This window comes from Dermacentor andersoni, chromosome 3 (genome assembly GCF_023375885.2).
Source record: "Dermacentor andersoni chromosome 3, qqDerAnde1_hic_scaffold, whole genome shotgun sequence".
NCBI classification, from domain to species: Eukaryota; Metazoa; Arthropoda; class Arachnida; order Ixodida; family Ixodidae; genus Dermacentor; species Dermacentor andersoni.
This window is the reverse complement of record NC_092816.1, coordinates 12,200,361-12,221,627: the sequence shown is the minus strand read 5'-3', so window position 1 is coordinate 12,221,627 and position 21,267 is coordinate 12,200,361. Positions and strand designations below refer to the sequence as shown.

General features: G+C 50.2%; 1 protein-coding gene and 1 long non-coding RNA gene across 6 annotated transcripts in view; one reads left to right on the top strand and one right to left on the bottom strand.

Moving 5' to 3' along the window:
• LOC126520926 (uncharacterized) overlaps positions 1-21,267 on the bottom strand; it is a 122,325-nt gene that overhangs the window by 88,095 nt on the left and 12,963 nt on the right. The window lies entirely within an intron of this gene.
• Positions 8,003-21,267, top strand: part of LOC129382145 (uncharacterized) — a 36,621-nt gene continuing 23,356 nt past the window's right edge. The window contains exon 1 of the long non-coding RNA XR_008610225.1: positions 8,003-8,259. This is a non-coding gene — a long non-coding RNA (uncharacterized lncRNA). The remainder of the gene's footprint in view (positions 8,260-21,267) is intronic.

Below are 21,267 nucleotides of genomic sequence, written 5' to 3'. Positions count from 1 at the left end.
GGGCCAAACATCGTCGAGAAATTCGAAGGCTTCCGTATGAGGCCACCAAGTGAAGGAGTCGCCGCCGTGCAATCGAACAGCATCTCCTGGCTAACGTGCTCACGATTAGTGCTGCAGCCGTGCGTATAGCGGCAAGATCGCCTGCATGATCTCTACGAAAATAAAGAGCTCCTTTTAAAAAAGCGCAGAATAAACTAGTCGTTTTTATCTACAAGGTTGTTTAATATCGCCAGAATGTGGTCACCACGGTAACGACTGGGACATTGGAAACGACAGTACGCATTGGATGGCCAAGTGAGTTGTAGTAATGTAAGAACGCACTATACGCCACGAGAAAAAGAGCTTTTCTTTTTAAGGAAAGTGAAGAATATATTAATCGTTCTTCATTAAGAATTCGTTTAGTCTCGTCAGAACGTGGAGACAGTGGGAACGAGAGTACGCATTTGATGGCCAAGTGAGTTACGAGAACGCACTATACGTCGCGAATGGCATTGAGCTTTAATGCCACCAAACATGTCCGTGTGGCAACCCCGCAAATGGCATTATAGCTTAAGGCACTAGAAAGTTAATGCCATTTTCCGTGCCCGTGTGGCACGGGTATAAAAGAGCTAACATCGTTCCTAAAATTGATAGTGATGCAGGTCATTGGGACGGAACACGGAAATACCGAAAACGAGTATACGACGGAACGCAAGGAGACGCGCTTCGTCGGCGAGTTCCTTGCTTAACCGCAATTTGTGTCCTTGACGTATTTAAGGCTTTCTCCCACATAAGTCGACCTTAACGACAAAAAAAAAAGAAAGGAAGAAGTAAGAACAATTTTGTCTATCATGCATACCAAGACATATGCATAGAAAATTCTCAGAAAGAAAGACTATCATCAGTGCTCTCCCTGGTTCCGATGAACCTAATAATCTGCACGACTGCCGACCTGCGAACTCTAAAGTTCGTAAGAATACCATAGACGGGACAAAGACGAAATATAGCACGCATTTTTCTTTTGCATTTATTTATTTTATAGTTTGCCCCGAGTGCAACCATGTTGTGGAGTACAGACGCATACACACTTTATTCCCGGTGTTATACGTTTAGGCGCAGCACACGAGCAGCAGCAAACTTGAAACGGAGAGTGAGAACACTGTTTCGAGATCCCTGTGACGTCATTAGTGTATTTGTGTTGCCGACTTCAGCTGCTCCAGGAACGTGCGTCAGAAGCGCAAGTTGCGGTCCAGGTCGATGTCAGCGCTCAGCCGATTGGCTAAACTGCAGCAAATGATGCGAGGCGCGGTGGGGGAAACTCGCGTGCGCGGGACAACTTCCTGTCGGCGTCATGTTGTTCACCGCAATGAATGAATGGCCAACAGAAGCGTCGAAACGTCAACGGAATTCCAGACGTCATACAGGACGAAGCATCGCGCTTGATGTGACGTCATGGCGAAGTGCATGGCCGACCGAACGCACAGCGCACGAGTTTATTCCCGGAGTGGTAGTTTGGACACCGCTTAATTCAGGCATATTCAGACCAATTCTCTTGAGTCGATCAGAGCTGATACGGTGGCGAATTCGACAATGAACGGAATAGCTCTGCTTGGAAGTGGCTATTGAAACCACGCAAGGCAGGCTTTTAAAGAGTAAAATAAAGTTACGCGTTTTAATCCCAAGGAAGTGTAACTAACTGCGTGTTCAGTTATTTCGACATTGGCTAACTTGAAAGGCGCAGGCAGGAAAGAGTGCCGTCGACACGCATCTTCGGTGCTTTTTCGCGAGTGCTTACGTCGAACCAGTTTCAGTTTCGCTTCCTCGGAGTTGCATGTGTCGTGACGTCAGAAGGTGGCCACGCTTGAAGCAGGACCCATGGCACGAGGCTGCCGTGGGTCCGCGGCGACAACCGATGGCACGCTGCCTCTATTTAACTAAATCTCAAAACTACGCAGGCAACAAAGCGGCGTCCTCAGCAACCATAACGCTTCGATTATCATCTGTTAAGCGCTATATACGTAGTTCCTTATGGCATCGTTCACTCAGCGAGAACCTCGCCACTTCGCACCCTCTGGTAATAAAACAACGCACAGAGGTCACTGTGCGCTGTGCACGACCCAGTGACGAGGCTGTCAGGTAATGACTGCGAATGGTCCGTTCGTGTCTTTTTTTTTTTTAATGAATTAATGAGTTTATTTCTCCTGTTTACAACAGAAAGGAAGCAGAAGCTAAAGGCCATGTGGCCTGACGGAGGCTTCTGCTCCCACAACGATTCGGCACGCAGGCCGTACGCAGCAACATGTATCATACATACATACTCAAATCAACTGGAGAGTCGTTGAGACAAATCAACTTTTGTCTGCGTTCCGCAGACAAAAGACGCCCGCGACAAGAAATTAAAAGTACACAAAGGAACGGCGCTGAATACCGAGTGCAGGTATACCATGCGTCAAAGCAAAGTCGCAGACGCGCTCGAGCCACCATTCATATAGAGACGAAGAGGCTTAAGAAATATTAAGTACAATGCATTCCTGAATACCTGCCACGGCATAAACATGTGCACGTATGGTATACGCCTGGCTATATAGACACAATGTGCATTGTTTCGGCATCGACGTCTTCGCACGCGTGAATGGATGGATGGCCCAACGTCAGCGGAGACGCCGTCTTGGCGCGCAGTATTGCCATCAAGAACTCCCGCTATACAGAAGCTGCATGCTGTCGAGCAGAAAAGGAGTGCGCGAACGCCAAGTACCACAGGGATTACGATAATCAATTCAAGCAGCGGCACACTCTTTAGATACGTTGTATAGATATATCGGCATAAATGTTGTGTGTACTCTGAGGCATGCAGATTCAGTATAACAATAATGAATCAGCGTCCCCTGAGCGCAGCCGGGAAATTTCATGTGTAGACTCCTAACGGTGCAATTTAATATGAGCACATCAAAGAACACAAGGACTTTCCACGTGATCAGCTTAGTTTACGCCTTCATGTTTTCCGTACGCATGCAACAACTACGAGGGCGAATAAGGAAGTCTTCTCCCCCCCCCCCCCCCCGCCTTTTTTTAACCCAAATTACGGCTGTAGATGCGAAGTCAACATATTCATTCCCAGCGGTGGACTTTTCTCGGACCGGCCCGGCCTCATGTGCCGGTAGCTGCGCGGCACGGCGCTGCTGCCAGTTGTCGAATAAAGGTTTATTGTCGAAGCTGGCGGTTGTCCTTCACACGTCCACAGCGTACGAGCAACGAAGTGTGATTCCTTTTCTATGGATCAAGGCACGAACGCCTATCGAAACCCACAGGGAAATGCCGCCCACGTATGGGAAAAGGTGTCTCGCTTTGAGAAGTGAGAGGTGGTGGCGTTGTGAGTTCGCAAGAGGCCGTGAAGACTTGCATGACAATGAGCATTCGGGGAGACCGCGTGCGTCGCTGACTGACGACAGGGGCATCTCAAATATAGCGCTGAGATGGAACAAATGTCTGAGCCGGTTTGGGGACTATGTGGAAAAATAGTACGTAGAATAGTACGCCATATTTGTAATTACCTGTATGTACCTTATTTTGGCTAATAAAAAATAGGGGCAAAGACTCTGATTCGCGCTAGTAGAATAGCGGAGTTCTGTTAATTTCAAGTGTACACTGGAAACACTGCGTGCTATTACAGGATGCGTGGATGCCTATAAATGTTCGCAAATTCAACTTTCGTGGATCGCACATCCCGCAAATATTACGCGCCGACGGTACCGTATACTTTCGCATTGGATGCCAGGATGTCATTTCTTAAAACGAATTCGGCCAGGTTTTAAACAGAGCGAGCAAAGTCTGTGCTTCATTCTTCATAAAGGTCGCTCAATTTTGTTTGTTAAGTTAACGTACGTTTTTTTTTCCTTGTTTTTCTCAACATAAGAACTAATATCCACACAAAACGGCTTTATATATGAGGAGTTTTTTTTCGAAATGAGCCAAATCCACAAACCGAAACTGGGTCAGATAAAACGGTAATGACAAGAAAAACTAGGCAACTTTCTCATAGAAAAACCGTTGCAACGAAATGGGTCAAATAACGCCAGGCGAACGTGTTCGCAGATCGTATTTCGTATCGAAATTGAGCCAGATCCAGCTGTTGCACGGATCAAAATGAGCCAAATCCATTTGCCCAATAGGAGAGCGCTTTCGGCATGACGTCATTTAGCCATCGCTGCCTCCTTGTCAGTTCCCGCCAAGGAGTTGGTTCCCGCCTGACAGCTCAGAGTGTTTCGTTCGTGTTTTCGCGAGTTCTTCGCTTTTCTGATATCGTTGTTCATGGATTCGGATGGCAATGAAGAGATCGGCGAAAGATCTATCCCTAGACGTCGACGGCGAAGTGAAAAAAAGCCGCATCACCACCGTAAAAGCAAGAATGCGCCGTTGCCAAAATGTAAACACGCGAAAAAGACTCTCAGGTGTGCGCTTGTGACAGAAGCATCCACTAAACGTTTCAAGGAGAAGTTTTACGAACTGTGTAGCGTGGAACAAAAGGCGTTCGTTTTGATGTACTGCACGCCAACAGCCGTAAAACGTAGGAGAGGAAAAGAAGCGGAACCTCGTCGGAGCCTTGCTGTTGTTTACAAGGTACGGATAGAAAATGGCCAAGAGATTCGTGTTTGTCGCGATATGTTTTGCGCAGTGCTTGATATTAGTCACAGCACAGTTACTCGCTATATAAAGCACAAGCATGAAAAAGGTGAAGTGAAAGCCGACAGTCGTGGAGGTGACCAGAAGATCAAGCGCTACGGTCGAAAGCGATCAGCTGTTGTGGGTTTCATTAAGCGACTTCGGGCAAGAGAGTCGCACTACAACCGGAAGAAGACAAAAAAGTTATACCTTCCAAGTGAGCTGAAGAGCATCCGAAACCTGTGGGGGATTTATAACCAACAAGCACCCGAAGATGTGAGGGTGAAGTATGGCTTCTTTCACCACATTTTTCGAGCGACGTTCAATCTTTCGTTCAGAACACCGAGGACAGACGTTTGCTCTGTGTGCCTGAAAAATGCGTATGAGATGAAAACTTGTGGAGATGTTTCACAGAAGCAGCGTGTCATAACAGAGCAACGTGTACACAAGTTGAAGTATAAGGCTTTTTATTCCCTGCTGCGTGAGAAGAGGGAAGACTTGAAAACATTCTCATTTGATTGCCAACAAAATCAAGTGCTCCCCAAAGTTCCGGACCAGGAAGCCTACTACAGCCGCCAGCTCTATCAGTACCACCTCTGCGTGGTGGAAAACCAGGCAGATGGATCAATGCCCAAAGAGGCCATCCATTCCTACACATGGAGCGAAGATGAAAGCTCCAAAGGAAGCAACCAAGTAGCCAGTGCGGTACATAATACACTTCGAAGCGCTAACTTCGAAGGAATTAGAGAGGTGCGGTTAGTAGCCGATGGCTGTGCTGGACAAAACAAGAACAGTACTGTGCTTTGCATGCTTCTTTGGTGGCTCCAGAATGAGGCTCCAGCAGGTGTCTCAGTAGTTTCCCTTGTGTTTCCTGTCACAGGACACAGTTTTTTACCCCCAGACAGGGTATTTGGCAGAATTGAAAAAGATGTTAGACGACACGAAGAAATCCTGAATCCACAAAGCTACCAAAGGATTTTTTCAAATCACGGCACTGTGTTAGAGCTTGGAAAACATTGGCATGCGTACGACTGGAAGGCCTACTGCACGGCGGTGATGAAGTCGACATCCAGCTTGCCGTTCAAGATAACCGAAACGAAGGTCTTCTACATTCAAAGAAATGCAGCTGGTAGGAGTCCTCAAATTAGAGCAGAGCCTCACTATAAAGTTTCTGTGTCAAATTTCGTGTCAGTGCTAAAAAGGGGAAGGTCCCTTGCACAAGCACCCATAAGATGTGCACTGTACGCACACCACGTCAACGAAATGAAAGTCAGAGATGTGACCAGCCTTCTTGTGAAGCATTTCGGAAATTCCTGGCAAGACAATGAAGAGCTTGCGTACTTCGTTAGTGTCTTCAGGCGCGCCCAAGGAAATGATCCTGCGGAAGAATTAGAAGAGAGCTGCTTATGCTGCCAAGAAGACGCACCTGCTCTTCAAGTATAGTTCTATTGTTCTTGAAGCACAGCAAAGCCCTGCTGCCAATGTTATTATAGCTTTTCTGTCATTATTACATGATGCCATTCTGGAAAGCCAATTTTAATAAAGTTTTCATAACAATACCGCCTAAAATCCAGTGTTTCAATTCAATACGAGCCAAATCCAGAGTTCTCACCCTAATATTGGGCATATCTGCCGCATAATTTTTCATTACTTGTGGTCGTAAACTTGCCCTAGCCGACATGTAAAGCATATCATATAATAGCTTTGCTAGCGTTGCATTTAGGTCCGGTAACAAATTTTTGCTTTTTTCTCAACTTTTGTTTACGTGGATTTGACCCATTTCGAAAAAAAACTCCTCATATATATATATAGTCATATCATAAGAAGCCGACAAACACAGACACCAAGGACAACATAGGGGAAATTACTTGTTCTTAATAAATGAAATAAAGAAACGATAAGTTAATGGAAATTAAAGTGAATGAAAAAACAACTTGCCGCAGATGGGAACCGAACCCACAACCTTCGCATTTCGCGTGCGATGCTCTACCAATTGAGCTACCGCGGCGCCGTTCTCCCATCCACTTTCTCGGATATTTATGTGTCCTAGTAGAACCCTTCTCGTTTACATATATATATATATATATATATATATATATATATATATATATATATATATATATATATATATATATATATATATATATATATATATATATATATATATATATATATATATATATACCACTGAAGCCAGAGATGTAATTACAGGCAGAACACCTTAACACTAAAATATCCCCACCTTAAGAATGAAACTGGAAGCGAGCTAAAATTAACCTGCATGGCCGCGAGCATCTTTAGCAACGAAAACATCTACGACTCCTCAGAAATGCGTTCCTATCCTTCATGACTATCACTGGACTAAAATATATATCACGGAAGATGAGGTCGAAAAAACAGCAGCGACATCAAACGGGGAAAGCGGCGTCTCTCTCTCCCTCCCTCCCTCCCTCTCTCTCTCTCACTAAAGTTTCGCTTGGTCATCGTGCTTCGTCGGTTAAGACGCTTAGGTCGAGGTATACAGACGAACATGAAATGTCCTTTGGGTAAGCGTATGTTCAGACTACCTGGAAACTTCAGTAAAGTGTGAGCGAAAATAGTGGGCGAGCTGTGCTCAGCTCTCGCCTGCCGTTGAGAATTTAACGCTTTGGTGAACCGCTCGCCGATCATCTCTTTATACACGCGCGCGCGCTGACTTCCCGTATGCACGAGCGAGCTAGAATTCAGGATGACATCCGGAATTCCGAGGCAACAGTAATTTGAGCACTAAATGAATCGTCGCAAAAGAATAAAAAGACAATGCTGGAAGTGACGGAACAAGCGGTGTTGTATAAAACGCGCCTAACCTTACGATTGTGGCTGTCTGGGCTTGTCACGAATGTAAAGAAGAACAATGTCACGAAAGACGATAGCTGGCGTGCATTTAACTGCAGTTCGTGCGAACCGCTTTTTGCCCGGCGTAGATTTGTCAGCAGATGGGGCGACAAGTTTGCACGTGAAAAAATTAAGGCAGAAAGGCCTTCGCGACCGGGTACTGGGTGTGCGAGTACCCCATCCTGTCAGATAAAGAGCTAGCCTTTCTAAGAAAGTGAATTGTGCATGTGTAACGGCGATGAGTATAAACAGGGGTCGCTGAAAATGAACGTTTCTCGGCAGTTAGCGCTCGTCGCTTCCTCCACGTTTTTCCACGCCGCAATTTGTCAATGCGTAGCCTCAGGATGCCACCAGAACTGCTCCAAGGGTGCCTGTATAGCACTTCTCGAGCACTGCTCGCGCACCGCTGGAAAGCGCAGAGAAACAAACCGCGCTCCCGACGCCCACGTATATTCGGGGCGCGAATCTGGAGCGAGCGCATACATGGGAAATGAGCTTCCGCCAGGGGTGCCCGACGCAAAACACGTCCGAGCGGCGACCATCTCGGAGGCTAGGCGCCGTGACGCCGGCCAACTTTCACTCACCCGACGACGACGCAACTGAAACCGGATTTCTATAATGGGCGGCTTCCTGGCTCTCTCTGCTGCGCTCGGGCACTTGCACAGAGCGCTCGTGGTTTTGCTGCTTGACCGTACGAACGCTAACGAAACGAAATTGCTGTTCTACGACCCGGGAGAATCTGTTCAGGTGAGCTTCCATGTAAGAGGAGGGGCGAGGGGGGGGGGGGGGGGAGACGCAGAAAAGGAAACAAACAGAAAAACGAACGAGCATGCAGAGAAGCCCGCTGGCGGCTATTTCAGGGGTTCGCGTATCAGGGGTTCGCGCGCTCGAGCCGTACAGCTTGGTGTATTTCCTAGATGGTAAATTTTGATCTAGGGCACGCTGCAATTACGCGAAGACAAACTTTCGGGCAAAGCCGGGGAACCACAGGGCGGGCGACATTATATATTTTCTATATTTTCTTACCAGTACTCGACCAGCGGCAACATTAATTCTGAATAATATAGAGTAGGGAATAATAATAATAATAATAATAATAATAATAATAATAATGTTCTGCACGTACAGAGTGCGAAAAGAATACCGCGATCGAGTTTAACGAATCTGCCAGCAAGCGCCAAGTGAGGTACGTCGGCGCACCACCTCGCACGAGGTGCGTCACAGCGTCGCAGACCGACCCCGCCAACGGGCAGCTGTATTCCAACCAAAGCCCGCAGGGCCCAGCTGCAGTGCCCGATTCCCGTCAAACGAAGAGATAGAAAAACGAGACGCCGCCGCGATCCGAGCGAAATGAAGAAGGAACAGGCAGGCCGAGCGTTCACAACACCGGAAAGCGCGAACCGGCGCAGGTGCGCCTGGTCGCGCGGCCCGCCGCGCACGCGACAGAAGGGTTCGCGACGACGCAGCTGCCCGCGCCCCATCTGCCGCCGTGAGCGCTTTCGCCTGCACTATAACAACAACCCGGAGTCGATGTCAAGTCGACGCACTTCGTGTCACATTCAAACGCGACCAGAATCACCCTGCCGTGTGGCTGGCTTCGCTCTCATTTCTCTCCTGCCCGAGTGAACAGACGAACTGCGAAGCCTTCTCTCTGAGAAACCCGCCAGTTTCCTTGTAGCTTCGTGCTACGTTCGGGTGGACGACAGTTTCCCCTTTCGTGGCACTTCCTCTGTCTTGCGGGATTCGGCAGCACTGATTTGCGACATTTGAGACATTTAGCGTGTCCGCTATTCCGGCAAACCGGGGCGGTTTGGGCGGATGGTCGGGGGCGTAAACGTGAGCGGTCAGATTGGAGGCGCCAGCTGGCGGTGCAATGCTCAACCACCTAAACACAGAGCCAATTACTATATTCTTCTTAGCTGGGGTGTAAGTTTTCGACAGCGGAGTAATTGTGAACACAATTACGCCGCTGCCGATAAGTTGCACCAGCAGCGAAGCAGAATAAAGTAGGTTACTGCAATTTTAGCTCTGTGTTTATCTGGTTGAGCTCTGCAACACCAGGCGGCTGCACCGCTCCGGCCGCTCACGTTTACGCGCCCGATCATCCGGTAATCCGCTCAAACCGTCCCGGTTTGACGGAATAGCGGACACGCTAAAAGTCTCTATTGAAGCTGGCACGGTCGCTTGTTACAGCCGAGGCACGGACTTCCACCCTGAACGCCCTTCCAAAGAAGGACGTAAAACGCTATAACCGACGTCGTCACGAAATGAGAACAACGTCACAGACACGGTACTGTTAAGAACGGCCCGCTGAGGTGCAAGTTTTGCCAGCCAGGTGCGACAGCGGCGTCGACTTTTCCTGGAAAGCCGAACGGCGTCAGTAAGTCTACTGTGTACCAAGGACAATACGTCGCGTCCGCCACTCTGCGTCGCGAGATTGCCGAGATGAGTTCGACGAACCAGGCTTTGTGTCGGAACACGCCACCGCCGACCCGGTCTTCTGTGAGCAAAGGAGTCCCCGGGGGAACGTAGTTCGAGGCCCCTTCCCACGCACCAATCCTGACGTCAGCCCCGAGTTCTGCGAAGACCGTCTGACCTCGGTTGGGCACCGTGAACCTGTGCGGAAGTGTGTGTGTGTTCCTCGCGCAACGAGGCGGCTCGTCTACGGTGCCTGGTCGAACGTGTCCCTCACCTTGGGATCGAGGGAGGACCGAGTGTTTATAAACCGCTGTTGTGCGGCTGCTCAGTGTACTTTCTGTCGCAGTCATGCTAGACTGATGAACTGCAACGTCCTTATGTAGATACTGTAAATAAACCTATATTCCTCGTTCTCGATGAGAAGCAGTCCTTCCCTTCAACAACGTCCTCAGCGTGGATAAGCTGGACGACGGCATGGGCCAGCTACCATCTAATTCATGCCCGACTCCAATCTTGACAACTGGTTACGAGCGGTGGGATTGACCTCCCAATTCTTACAGTAGTAAGAGGAAGCTTTGGCTCGGGCCCTACTCCGACGCGCCCTATTCAAGTACATGTAAAACACAGAAACGCTTTTCTGAGATAACCCCTGGACCGATTTTACTGAAATTTGTTGCATTCGAGAGACAAAGGTAAATTCTAGTGACTTTCGGAAGTGCAATTTCTATTTAGTGCCGCAATTTTGTTAAAAGAATTTTCAAAAATTCGTAAAATATAGAAGCACGAAGTTTACAAATTAATAGCACCGCATCAAGAACAGATACTGCGGTTCTGTAAACGGCATCCACTAGAACATTCACAGCGTACAAATTCAATATGTTACGTGAATTCGTTACGTTGTTTACAAGGGTTCTGCAAAAGCTGTATTTCAATATTACTAATTTGTTTAGATTCATATGTAATATATCAATTTTGTCCGCTTTAGATCTACTATTAGATGCAATTTACGCAATTGTGATATCATTTTTCATTGCCAAGTAACAGAGTTGTAAGCTTGATAGTTTCGTTTTCTGAAAATTTGCGATTACTGCCCATTCTTATTAAAAGAACTGACGATATAAATTAGAAATGCGGAACCAACGGTCACTAGATTTCAAATTTTTCTTTTAAATGCAACAAACCTCGTCAAATTTGGTGCAGTGGTTGCCGAAAAAAAACGAATTCTACTTTTACATGCATTTAAACAGGAGCACCCGAGCTAAAGCTTCCTCTCAACTCGCACGGCATCCGAAACTTTCGTAACTACCACTAAGGACCACGGCAGACGACAACTGGGACTCTTGATTTCCATGAAACCTGCTGTACGGGCGATTCCCTCGAAGCCCCGTTCAGCAACTCCTTCCCAACTTTCTTGACATCAACATAATTCACGACTGTATTTGCAGTGAACAATGCCGTCCTTCCTGTGAGTGTCCTCAGACTTCGCAGGGATATAAGACGGCATGACATCTGCGTCTCAAAACTTCACTGCCAATGTAGCAAAATAAAACTGAATGCGGACAAATCAATAGAAATGTGCTCCAACGGCAAGATTTCCAGAGGCTAACTTCTCGCCAATTTACAGCAAAAAGTAATGTAAAGTAAATAAACAAATAAATAAGAAAAAATGTCGCAGTTTCACCCGAAAGGCGAAGCATCGATTGTGATAGCAAATTAGTAGACAGCTATACGATGTACGAGTAGTAGTGCTATCGACCGTATAAACTTGTAAACATTCGGTTACTAACTAAATTCACAAGCATGTTGCCACATTCACCCTAGCAAACATGAACACATTTCACTCGACGAGCGTGAACACTCGCTGTGAAAACGGAGGAGTGAGGAAGCGCAGCAGCAGCAGCAAACGAATTGACCTCCGTGCTGCCTCTCGCTTCGACGCGAACTAAGCGGCGAAAACAGCGAACACGAAGCTATCAACACTCGGCACTGTTGTGGAGTCGGGGGTCTGTGCGGCCAACGAAGTTTCCATGGATCGTGCCGTGCCAGGTGCCGGGAGAAAGGGTTCCGAGCGACGTTTAAGAGAATTAAAAAAAAAAAGGATTATATTAAAAAAATTACACGGTTGAGTTTTACAATACGGCTCCAACTATCGGAGCACACTATGGTAGCGTCTTTGCATGTCCGAGTGTCTCTCTGTTTCCGAGCGTCCCCCTCCTCTCCACACAGCCGTCTGGATCCGCTTTTTAAGCCATGTGTCGTCATTGTTCAGTCGCTTCCATCAATCCGGTGTCAGAAGACCGATGACCTCTGGTCCCATCAATCCAGAGGTTTGTTGCCCTTTCCCTCCGTCGGGAGTTTTGTCGAAACACACGTACATCGCTGGGCGCAAACAGGGGAACTGGGATCGTACACTGACTCCGTCTCCGGCGTGGTCGCGCCAATTTGTGCGGCTGACAGGTGTGAAGAATCGTAGCCTTGCACGGACCTCATCTACGGCGTGGACGTTCAACATCCCATTTGACGAGGCCATGGGCTCGTTTCCCCTTTATCCGTGACCGGAGTTTTGTCGCGGAGTGAACCGCCGACCATAACGGCCTTGATGGGCTCTTCGTGACGGTCAGGTGAGACGACGTTGCTATCTTCAAGCGAGCTGCCTTGAAATGAATGATGAAGCGCGACAACTGCATGTCGCTGGGGTGGCATCCCCCGCTCTGAAGGACCGCCGGGCACAACAGCGCATTGTCTCCATCGCACATCGCTTTCAAGATAGGGTCAGCGCGGCCGTGCTATGGTGTCTAGAAAGCCATAGCCGTGCCATACGCAACAGCCGCCGGAGTAGAACGCCCCCTTCCTCTCTTCCCTCCCCCAGGAGTCTTGCGTGCGACGGAAGACGGCAGGCTTCCACCCCGTTTTCCTCCCTTGCGCGCGTGAGACTGAGCCGCCATTGCCGGCTCACCCTCGCAGGCTTTCACTCGCACATACAGCATATGGCGGGCGGCGATGATGTTATCGTCCTTGAACTTTATGCCGAACATCACGCCGATGCCTACGATAAAACGCCTGGAGTGTCCATATAATTGTCATCGCAATAATAAACTTATTCACGTAGGACGGAGCGTCACGAGGCCTGGCGAGAAAGTAAGAGCGTCTTCCCGAGGCCCTCAGTGAGTGCCGTACGACGCCCAACGAATTCAGGCGAGCGCACACTGGGCAGACATTTCAACAAAGATTCCACAGACGGAACAATCTCAAAAAATGCAGAGGCGCTTTTCCGCGCGGAACGTACGACTGGAAGCTGCGCGTAGCAGCACTTGTGCACGAGTTGCACCGTGACTGCACAATTGCGGGGTGCACACCGCGATTCGGAAGTTGACACCAGCACAATGGCCAGGCTGCTTACTTCTGATGTCAGGGGGAGAGAGAACTGCGCCAAGTGGCTTTACCGCTGCCCAGACGGGGAGGCGTGTGCTTCGCGCGATGCATCGCGTCAAAGAGCGGACAGCGGTGGCCATTACGCGGCGCGCACGTATAAGTGGCAGCGTGTCTGGTAGCCGGGGGCTCCTTCTGCAACAACAACAGCCCCCGCTTTGCTGCCCTTCGGGGTGCGGGATAGGCGTGACTTTTTCACCCTCACTGAGAGATACCGAGGAGCGAGAACGATGCGCGAACGGAAGGCAGCTGGGGAGAGGCGTGCTCTGGCGGTGCGCATATTTTCGTGCGGGGACGCAGTCATGCACGGCTGATCAAATACGCAACAACGAGAGGACGGCACAGGAAACGCCGTTCCCCTCTCCTGCTGCTGCTGTTCATTTTCTTCCGAGCAGAAAGCGGGAAAGAAGAAGCGAGAGACTGAATGCAGTGCGGCGAGATCGGACGTTCCTTCGCTCGATGACGCACGCGGCGAAACTCGTCCGAGGCGTGCCTTCTGTTTCTCCCGACCGTGTTTATTTTTTTTTTTTTTTCATGCATACTGGAGAGAAGAAGAAGATCGGGTGCGCTGAGATCGGCTGGCTGAAGATAAGAGCGGAATGTAGCGCGCGATTCCGCATTGAATCTCGATCGGAGAAACAACACGGCCGCCGTTCTCTTCGTGCAAGCCGCCCAACGAATGGATTGTCGTTGCCTGCATCGCAGCCTGCCACCGGCTTGTCCCGTCCTCTCGGAGCTGGCGCGCAAGGATGGATGCGCGAAAGAAAGGCCGCGTGCAAGCAACCGCACGCCTGCGAAGGAGCAGGTGGCCACCACCCACTTGACAACGGCGACGCTTTGTGGACTGGTGGAATCCATGCGCGAAGACGATGTCTGAAACCCGGCGTACACGAGCCTCTAGCACTGACCCTTTGAGAGAAAACAAGACGCGAATGGCGATGCGATGTGACAGTACCGACAAAATGTGCATACGCGGATAGCCCTGCCTGCCAGTAAAAACACTGCATTATTATTTTCGACATGATGCAGAAAGGCGTCGTATCTAAATTCTACACAACCGACGGCTGTAACCTGTGGCTTACGCAGAGAAGACGAACCTACATGTAAACACGCGTGAAAATAAAAGCGTTGCTGCAACTACAGGTATGCGCGTGCAAGCTTCCTAATGCGCTCTTTAGACTACCACCGCTGCGGCCGCAAGTGGCGGTAGCACGGATCTTGGTAGCACGGATTTACGCGCAACGGCTTTTGGCCGGTCCACGTGAGGAGAGACGCAACGAAACGAAACAGAGCAAGGGTGGCATGCAGCTCCCGAGCTTCAACGCGTCGAAACGCCAGAGGGACAGATGAAAGAAAACGTGGAAGACATGGAAGGCGCTCGGAAGAGGTCTTCGAACAGGGTGCACTGACACGCGGCAAAGTGGAGCAAGGATGGCCGTTCGAGACGAGCCGGCAAGGCACGTTCGCTCCTCGCGCGCCCGAGCATTTTCTCCGCGTCTCGTTTCTAACGTGTGCACCTCGTCCTTATCGGTGCCGGCAATCGTCGAAACGAGACCGAGGCAACAGCGGTCCGCTACTATACGAGCAACGAGCGCTGATGGAGAGAGCGCACCGCTGGCTCGGCGAAACGATGCCCCGAATGGAACGAAGCCACGCTCTCGTGTAGAGCGCGCAGTGGTGCATCCTCTACCGAGCACCTCGCATGCTTGTCTGAAGTACGCTTGCCGCGCACTCTACAGTTTGCAGAAAAACCATGGCGACGGTATACTGCCGTTAAATTACAGGGGGCAATTGAAAGGTGGCAAGTACCTTGCGGAAGATCACATCGCTGCCAGTTGTGCCAGCAGGGCACAATCGCACAGCGCACGGCAGTCACCTTTGTGCCAGCTTTATGCCTAGGTGCCACGACCAAACAATAATGGTGGCAGGTAAGAAGCAAAGTGAGAGAGCGCCCGTATGAATAACTCGAAACAGCGTCACCTAAGGGCTCTAAAAAAGTTTCTTTGTAAGCTCTTAAGAAACACTCGCTTTGTTCTTAGTCCAGCCTACGCCTCGGCGGTGCCACTCGAAGACATACATTCGAGCGCGAGCGAATCAACATTTCCCCAAAGTTTTGGATCTTAGACCTAATCGCACGCGATTCGCGGAACCGAAGTCACCCGGAAGTCCGCCGAAGTAAGGAAACAAGGCACGAGTTCATGAAACGGTTACGGCGAGGAGGCAGGGGTGGCGCACTATTGAGGCAAGGACCCACTGTTCTCGTCTGCGCCCTCCGTAAGCCTAGCATGTATAGCGGGACAAGCAGGCCGCCGCCAACGCACTGGCGCAGCAGTGGCGGCTCGTTAGCGGCGGCGTTGCCGAGAGCTGCAGCGCCTGCACGGACGGCGTCCTTGGCTCGACCAAGAAGCGCATGCACAATCGCGATAATCGAAGAAAAGGACGCACGCCACTTTTCTCAAGGATATCTGCGTGTGGCTCAGAAAAGGCGGCGGCCTCGCCACTGCGTCGGCCGCACGAACGGCGCGCGCGAAGTCTAGTTCCGTATAAGACTGAAACGGCCGTCGGTGTTATCATGATTGCCTCGGGAAAATATTCAAGTATATCTGCCAGATATTGTGCTACTGTTTCACTTACATCAAATTAACTGTTAGGTTATGGAACTGTCAAATTAAGTGACAGTCTTCCACACATTCGAGAGTTGTACACGGGCTATTAGAAACGCCGTTGTCAAAGCCTGCAGTGAATAATTCAGCCATGCCACCCTAAATTCCTTAACGTGCACTCGAATCTTGTTACATGCCGCTTCCATCCGAATGCGGCCGCCGTAGCAGAGAATTGAGACCGCGAACTCGTGCTCAACTCGACGACTGTACACTTGCTGACTTGCGTAAAAAACCACGTAATTTTCGACAGGTTCGATAAGCACTGTTCGAAGATTGTTTCACGAAGGAAGCGTATGAGCTGAAATTACGGCCGAACGGGGGGAAAGGGGAAAGGAGGCAGGGAGGAAGGAAACGCGAAAAAAACAAACATATTGTCGCGTCCGACGGGAATCTAATTCGGGAGCTCTAAAGTTAGCAACCATTTGTATTGACCATAAGCGGAAGTGAATGGATTTGCGAAAAAAAGTAATCACAGATTGTATTCGATCTCCAGAGTATAATGTAGCAAGATCCATTTCAAACGATCAACGAACTTGAGAGATGAGCGCATGTGGGGAATAATTTGAGAAAGAAGAGGACTACATGCAGAATACTGACAGTGGATGGTTTACTACGTCATTAATATGTAAGACAAGTCAAGCCACTTTTATTTCGGCATCAAGAGAGAAAAACAACGATGAGAGCGGTGCTGGGAGGCGCAAGCAAAAAGCCATTTCGAGGCTTGACCAAGGCTTGGTCCAGCTCTACGAAAGAAATGAGATCGTAGCTCGCTCCTATAGTCGGCCTCCTGTGCAATACTCCCACTGCTCGAAAGCTCTGCAAAGGGAAGCCAACGCTGGTGTCCACTTTCCAGTGCTTTCCCGGGAGTTGCGTTAGCGCGACACGAGTTAGCTAACCGGCAACGCTCGTGTTCCAGGGGTTTCGATGTATCGACCATCGTTTAATCTTTCTTATTTGATGCGAGGGCGGGACGAAGGCAGGCAAACCCCGCTCCAAGAACGCATCGAGCTGTGGAGAGAGTTAACACACGCCTTCTTGAGCGTGCGCAGCATATACACGTTGAGGTGGCGCGGCGGTTAGACTCGGCGTCTATGCCACAGCGAGGCCTTCCCGAGTTTTTATATACGCGTGCTTGCCGACGTTGGGCACAGCAAACCGTATAATGCTCCCAGCCAGCTGCTCGTGCAGTTATTTCCCAGGAGGTGAATAGCTCTGCACATCAGCTCTCTTTTTTTCCCTTAATATTTTCCTCCCCTTCCCCCAGTTCAGGGTAGCCGACCGGGCACAGTCCAGGTTAACTTCCCTGCCTTTCGTTTATCCTCTCTCTCTTCGCGTCAGTGCGCAACACTCCCATTTTCAGCCGTCTCATATTATCGCCTCTAACTAAAAACAGTGCATTCATTGCTTGTACTTACGGCTGTATCATCGTGCCAAAGTAGAAGCTTGGACGTGATGGTGACTCAATATCGACACGACTGTACAGCGCAAAAGGACCAGGACAGAAGAAAGGACACAACACGTCTGGTCCTTGCCTCGTCCTTTTGCGCTGCGCAGTCACGCCGATAGCTTTACAGTTTTACACAGTATTTCATCTGCACAGTCAGTTGTTGATTAGTTAATTAACATGTGAGCGTCGCCACCGGGACACTCCATTCTCCATACTACCGCGAAGAACTGTAAAGCGCCACTCTACAAGATGTCAGCCGGACAGGCTCGCGAAAGGAGTGCAAATGTTGGCAACTGTGATAAGTGACGGGCAAAATTTTAAGCGCAATAGCAATTCCAACCCGTCGTATGAAAGCACCGGCGACTTGTTTCAATTTCTTTGAACTTTCTCACTTGCTTAAAGAAATGACGGAGTAGGCTCACTGCTCGCACAACATGGCTCGTTGTCTCGAGGGGCCCTCCTGCCGACAGGGTAGGGCGGAAGATCCAAGCGGCTGGAACCGCTCAGGCACAAATCGGCCGCATTCAATGATCGAGCTCCGTGGACTGTGAAACAAGCCGTCACGACAGTTTGAGCGCGCACCAGGTTCGCCAATTAAGCATGAGTGCGGCCGGCCTTTCAAGGGGGCAGTGAACGTGAGTAAGAACGAGTGTGAGTACGCGCAGTGCGCTTATCACGCCTCGCGTCTCGTGAACACGGTATCACATACCGCAGAAACCACGTACCGAGTTAACCAGCGTCACGACAAATAATAGGCACGCAGACTTGAGCGACGGCTCTGGCTGTGACGAGCTCAATTTACTGCTACAGCAGCAGGCTCCTCAGCGGACACTGCCATCCTTTCATGAATGCCGTCCTCGTCCGCGATACACTGTTGCCTGCAGTGGACTCCGCGCACAGAGGCCGCACAGACGACCGAGCGCCGAGGCTACGCGTCCAGCTCCCAACCGCACATTGCTGCATGGCACCAAGTTGAGGAGACGGCACGACAATGACGACGACACGACAATGAGGACAAATTATAATAGACTGCGCGGACACAGAAGACCCAGCTCGAGTTTGTAACTGCTATCGCAGCAAAATGAAATAAATAAATAAATAAATAAATAAATAAATAAATAAATAAATAAATAAATAAATAAATAAACGACCTTTGGAAAGACATCGAAAACTTTCCGCAAAGTGTGGGCCAGCTCCTCGCCTGCCCTCCACAGCCGCGGAGCGAGGTTGCGGCTCAGGCACCGTTCTTAGCAAGCGTCACCGACCGATGGTCATTCGTCAACACAGTGGGAAATAATAGCGCAGGGGATTGTCAAAAGCACGAGAAGGCGCGGCATTAAATTTCACCGGCGCCAACACTTGCCGCCACAAATTAATGCACCTGGAACGCCAGTGGAGATAACGCGAATTCCGACACGCAACAAGCGCTAAGCTCGGCCCGCAGAAGTGCTCGTGCAGCACAGCGTCAGGTTAGTGGCGACACCGGCGCGGACGCAGAGCGCGCGGGCGGAGGCAGCGATTCGTGAGAAAGTTTACGGCGAATCCAGGGCACGCCGCCAGCCGTGGCAGCGGAGAGCGATAGGGTACAAGTTGTGTATTCCGTGAATACCTGTGGTGCAGTCTTTTAAAGCGAAGCTTCTGTTGCTTCGTTTCCCGATTTTTGTGGGCGCTGCTGCTGCTTCGGTCTGGCTCGCGCGCGCGCCGCGGGGTTTCTTGCGACACCACCAGATGGCGTTCGTCTCCGCGCATCCCTAGAGTTACTGTACATGCTACCAAAGGTAGCATATACCAAAGGTAGCATATACATGCTACCAAAGGTATATGCTACCTTTGGTAGCATATACAGTAACTCTATACGCATCCCGGCTAGCGCCACCGCGGCAGTGTTTCAGTTTGTGCGTATGGCACGTGCAGTGCTTGCTCTCTTATGCGACAAAAATGCAGGTGCTGGGCAGTGGAGGACACGTGCTGGGCTGTGATATAAAGGGGGCGCTTGGAGCTGGCGTCTTAACAGCGTGCTGACCCCGCATGAAGAAGGAGCACGTAAACACCCGCCAGCAATATGGCTCCAAAGCGTGCCGAGGACACCCGGCCCGAAAGAAGCGTCGCGCGGTGCAGGAGCGTCTCCGCTAAGCAGCGAAACGTGGTGCAGACCACCGCTACCACGATGCGATGTGCCATGTGAGGCAATGATAATGCTCAACCCTCTCATACATTAAAAACAATGACGCACAACAACGCCTCAAGCAAACACGCGTCTCCCTTTGTGTTATGTGGACTATATACGCAGACAAACAGCATGTGGTGCACGCAACGTAAAGGTTAACATCAACTCACCACTCTTGTGTCGGACTAAACGCTGAAGAAATTACACATTCCCCGCCAACATCGCCGCTAATTATCGTCAATCAAAGCAAACAGCAAAAAAAGCTTCGTTTACATCGATCTCCACAGTGCGTGGAATCCGCCGATTATTTTTGCGAGGACGTCTTGGCCAGCGTTCCCAGCGTCTTCAAGTGCTGCGATCGTTCAGCTGTATACACAAGCGATACAGTGCACTCATGTACCACAATAACGATGGAAGCGCAGTACGCGGATTTGCTTACCTGCTTGTGAATTCAGACGTCCTCGGGCGTTACTTACGCTTTACCTGTCTCAATTTCAGGATATCACGTTTTCCGAAGCGCATCGAGGAAATAAGTTTCTTCGCACATGCATAAGCATTGCAAGTGGCATTTATATTGCAATCTGTTGTTGGATACAAAGCCGTTTGAAGCCAGAAGGACCAAGTTTGTAAATGCACGTATACTAACCCCACCATTCCTTCTTGTATGCATCACTACCATCCTGGTAGAACCACCATACTTGACGCTTCAGTTCCCTCTGGAAAACGGCGATTCGATGAAGCAGCTATCTGTAGGTGACGGAATACGCGCTGTATACAAGCATATTCATATTCGCCATTCTTAGACCTGTAACTTGTTTTTTTCCCTTATCTTATTCAACGTTTGCATTTTATACTGTGCCTTCTTGCATTCAATCATTACCTTTCGTGCAGGCGTCACTCCGCTCAGCGCAATGCCCTCTGTCCTCGAGGGTGCAATACATAAGCAAACCCAAACAAACTTTCCTCTGTCGAAACTCGTCGGGTGCTCCGAGAATGAGCAAGCGAGTGCGCGCATCGTCCATCTGAGGCCGCAGGCGCTGTCGGACCGCTTGCCAAGAGGCAGCCACGACGTCGGGCTGGTCAACCTTCTCTCCGCCGACGCAGCAGCAGCAAGGATGCCCATCATAGAGTGACGCCCATAGTCGAACAAGCCTCGGCCGACAGGAAGCGCTCCCTCACTCGGGAACGGTGCCATGCGCGCGGCGACGACGTCTCGCCGGTCGCGGAGGGAGGCTCGTCAGGCCGGCCGTGGGTCGGTCACGACAAGGAGGAGTCTGGTCACGCGCCCGGTAGCAGGCTGGCCCCTCGGCACGCACCTAAGCCCGGGCGCCAGCACCCTCCTCCCGATATCGGCGGCAGTGCCCGCCAAGGCGGAGGCGTCCAGACAACATTGGGCGCCGCAACGCCACGTGCAAACAGGGCCCGATGGGTGCCGTGTGATGTAATCGACACCGGCGGGGCACGCCGCTGGGAACATCCCAATGGCTACGGGCGATCCGCCCTCGCAGTGCTCGTCAAGTTATACAGTTCTGGGAGACGAGTAGTTCCGGGGAAAGCCGAGACGGAGTGACGATACGGAGGTGCCGAGAGAGAGCGCAAAACAAATGTCGTTGGTAGCTCCGCCCGAAATC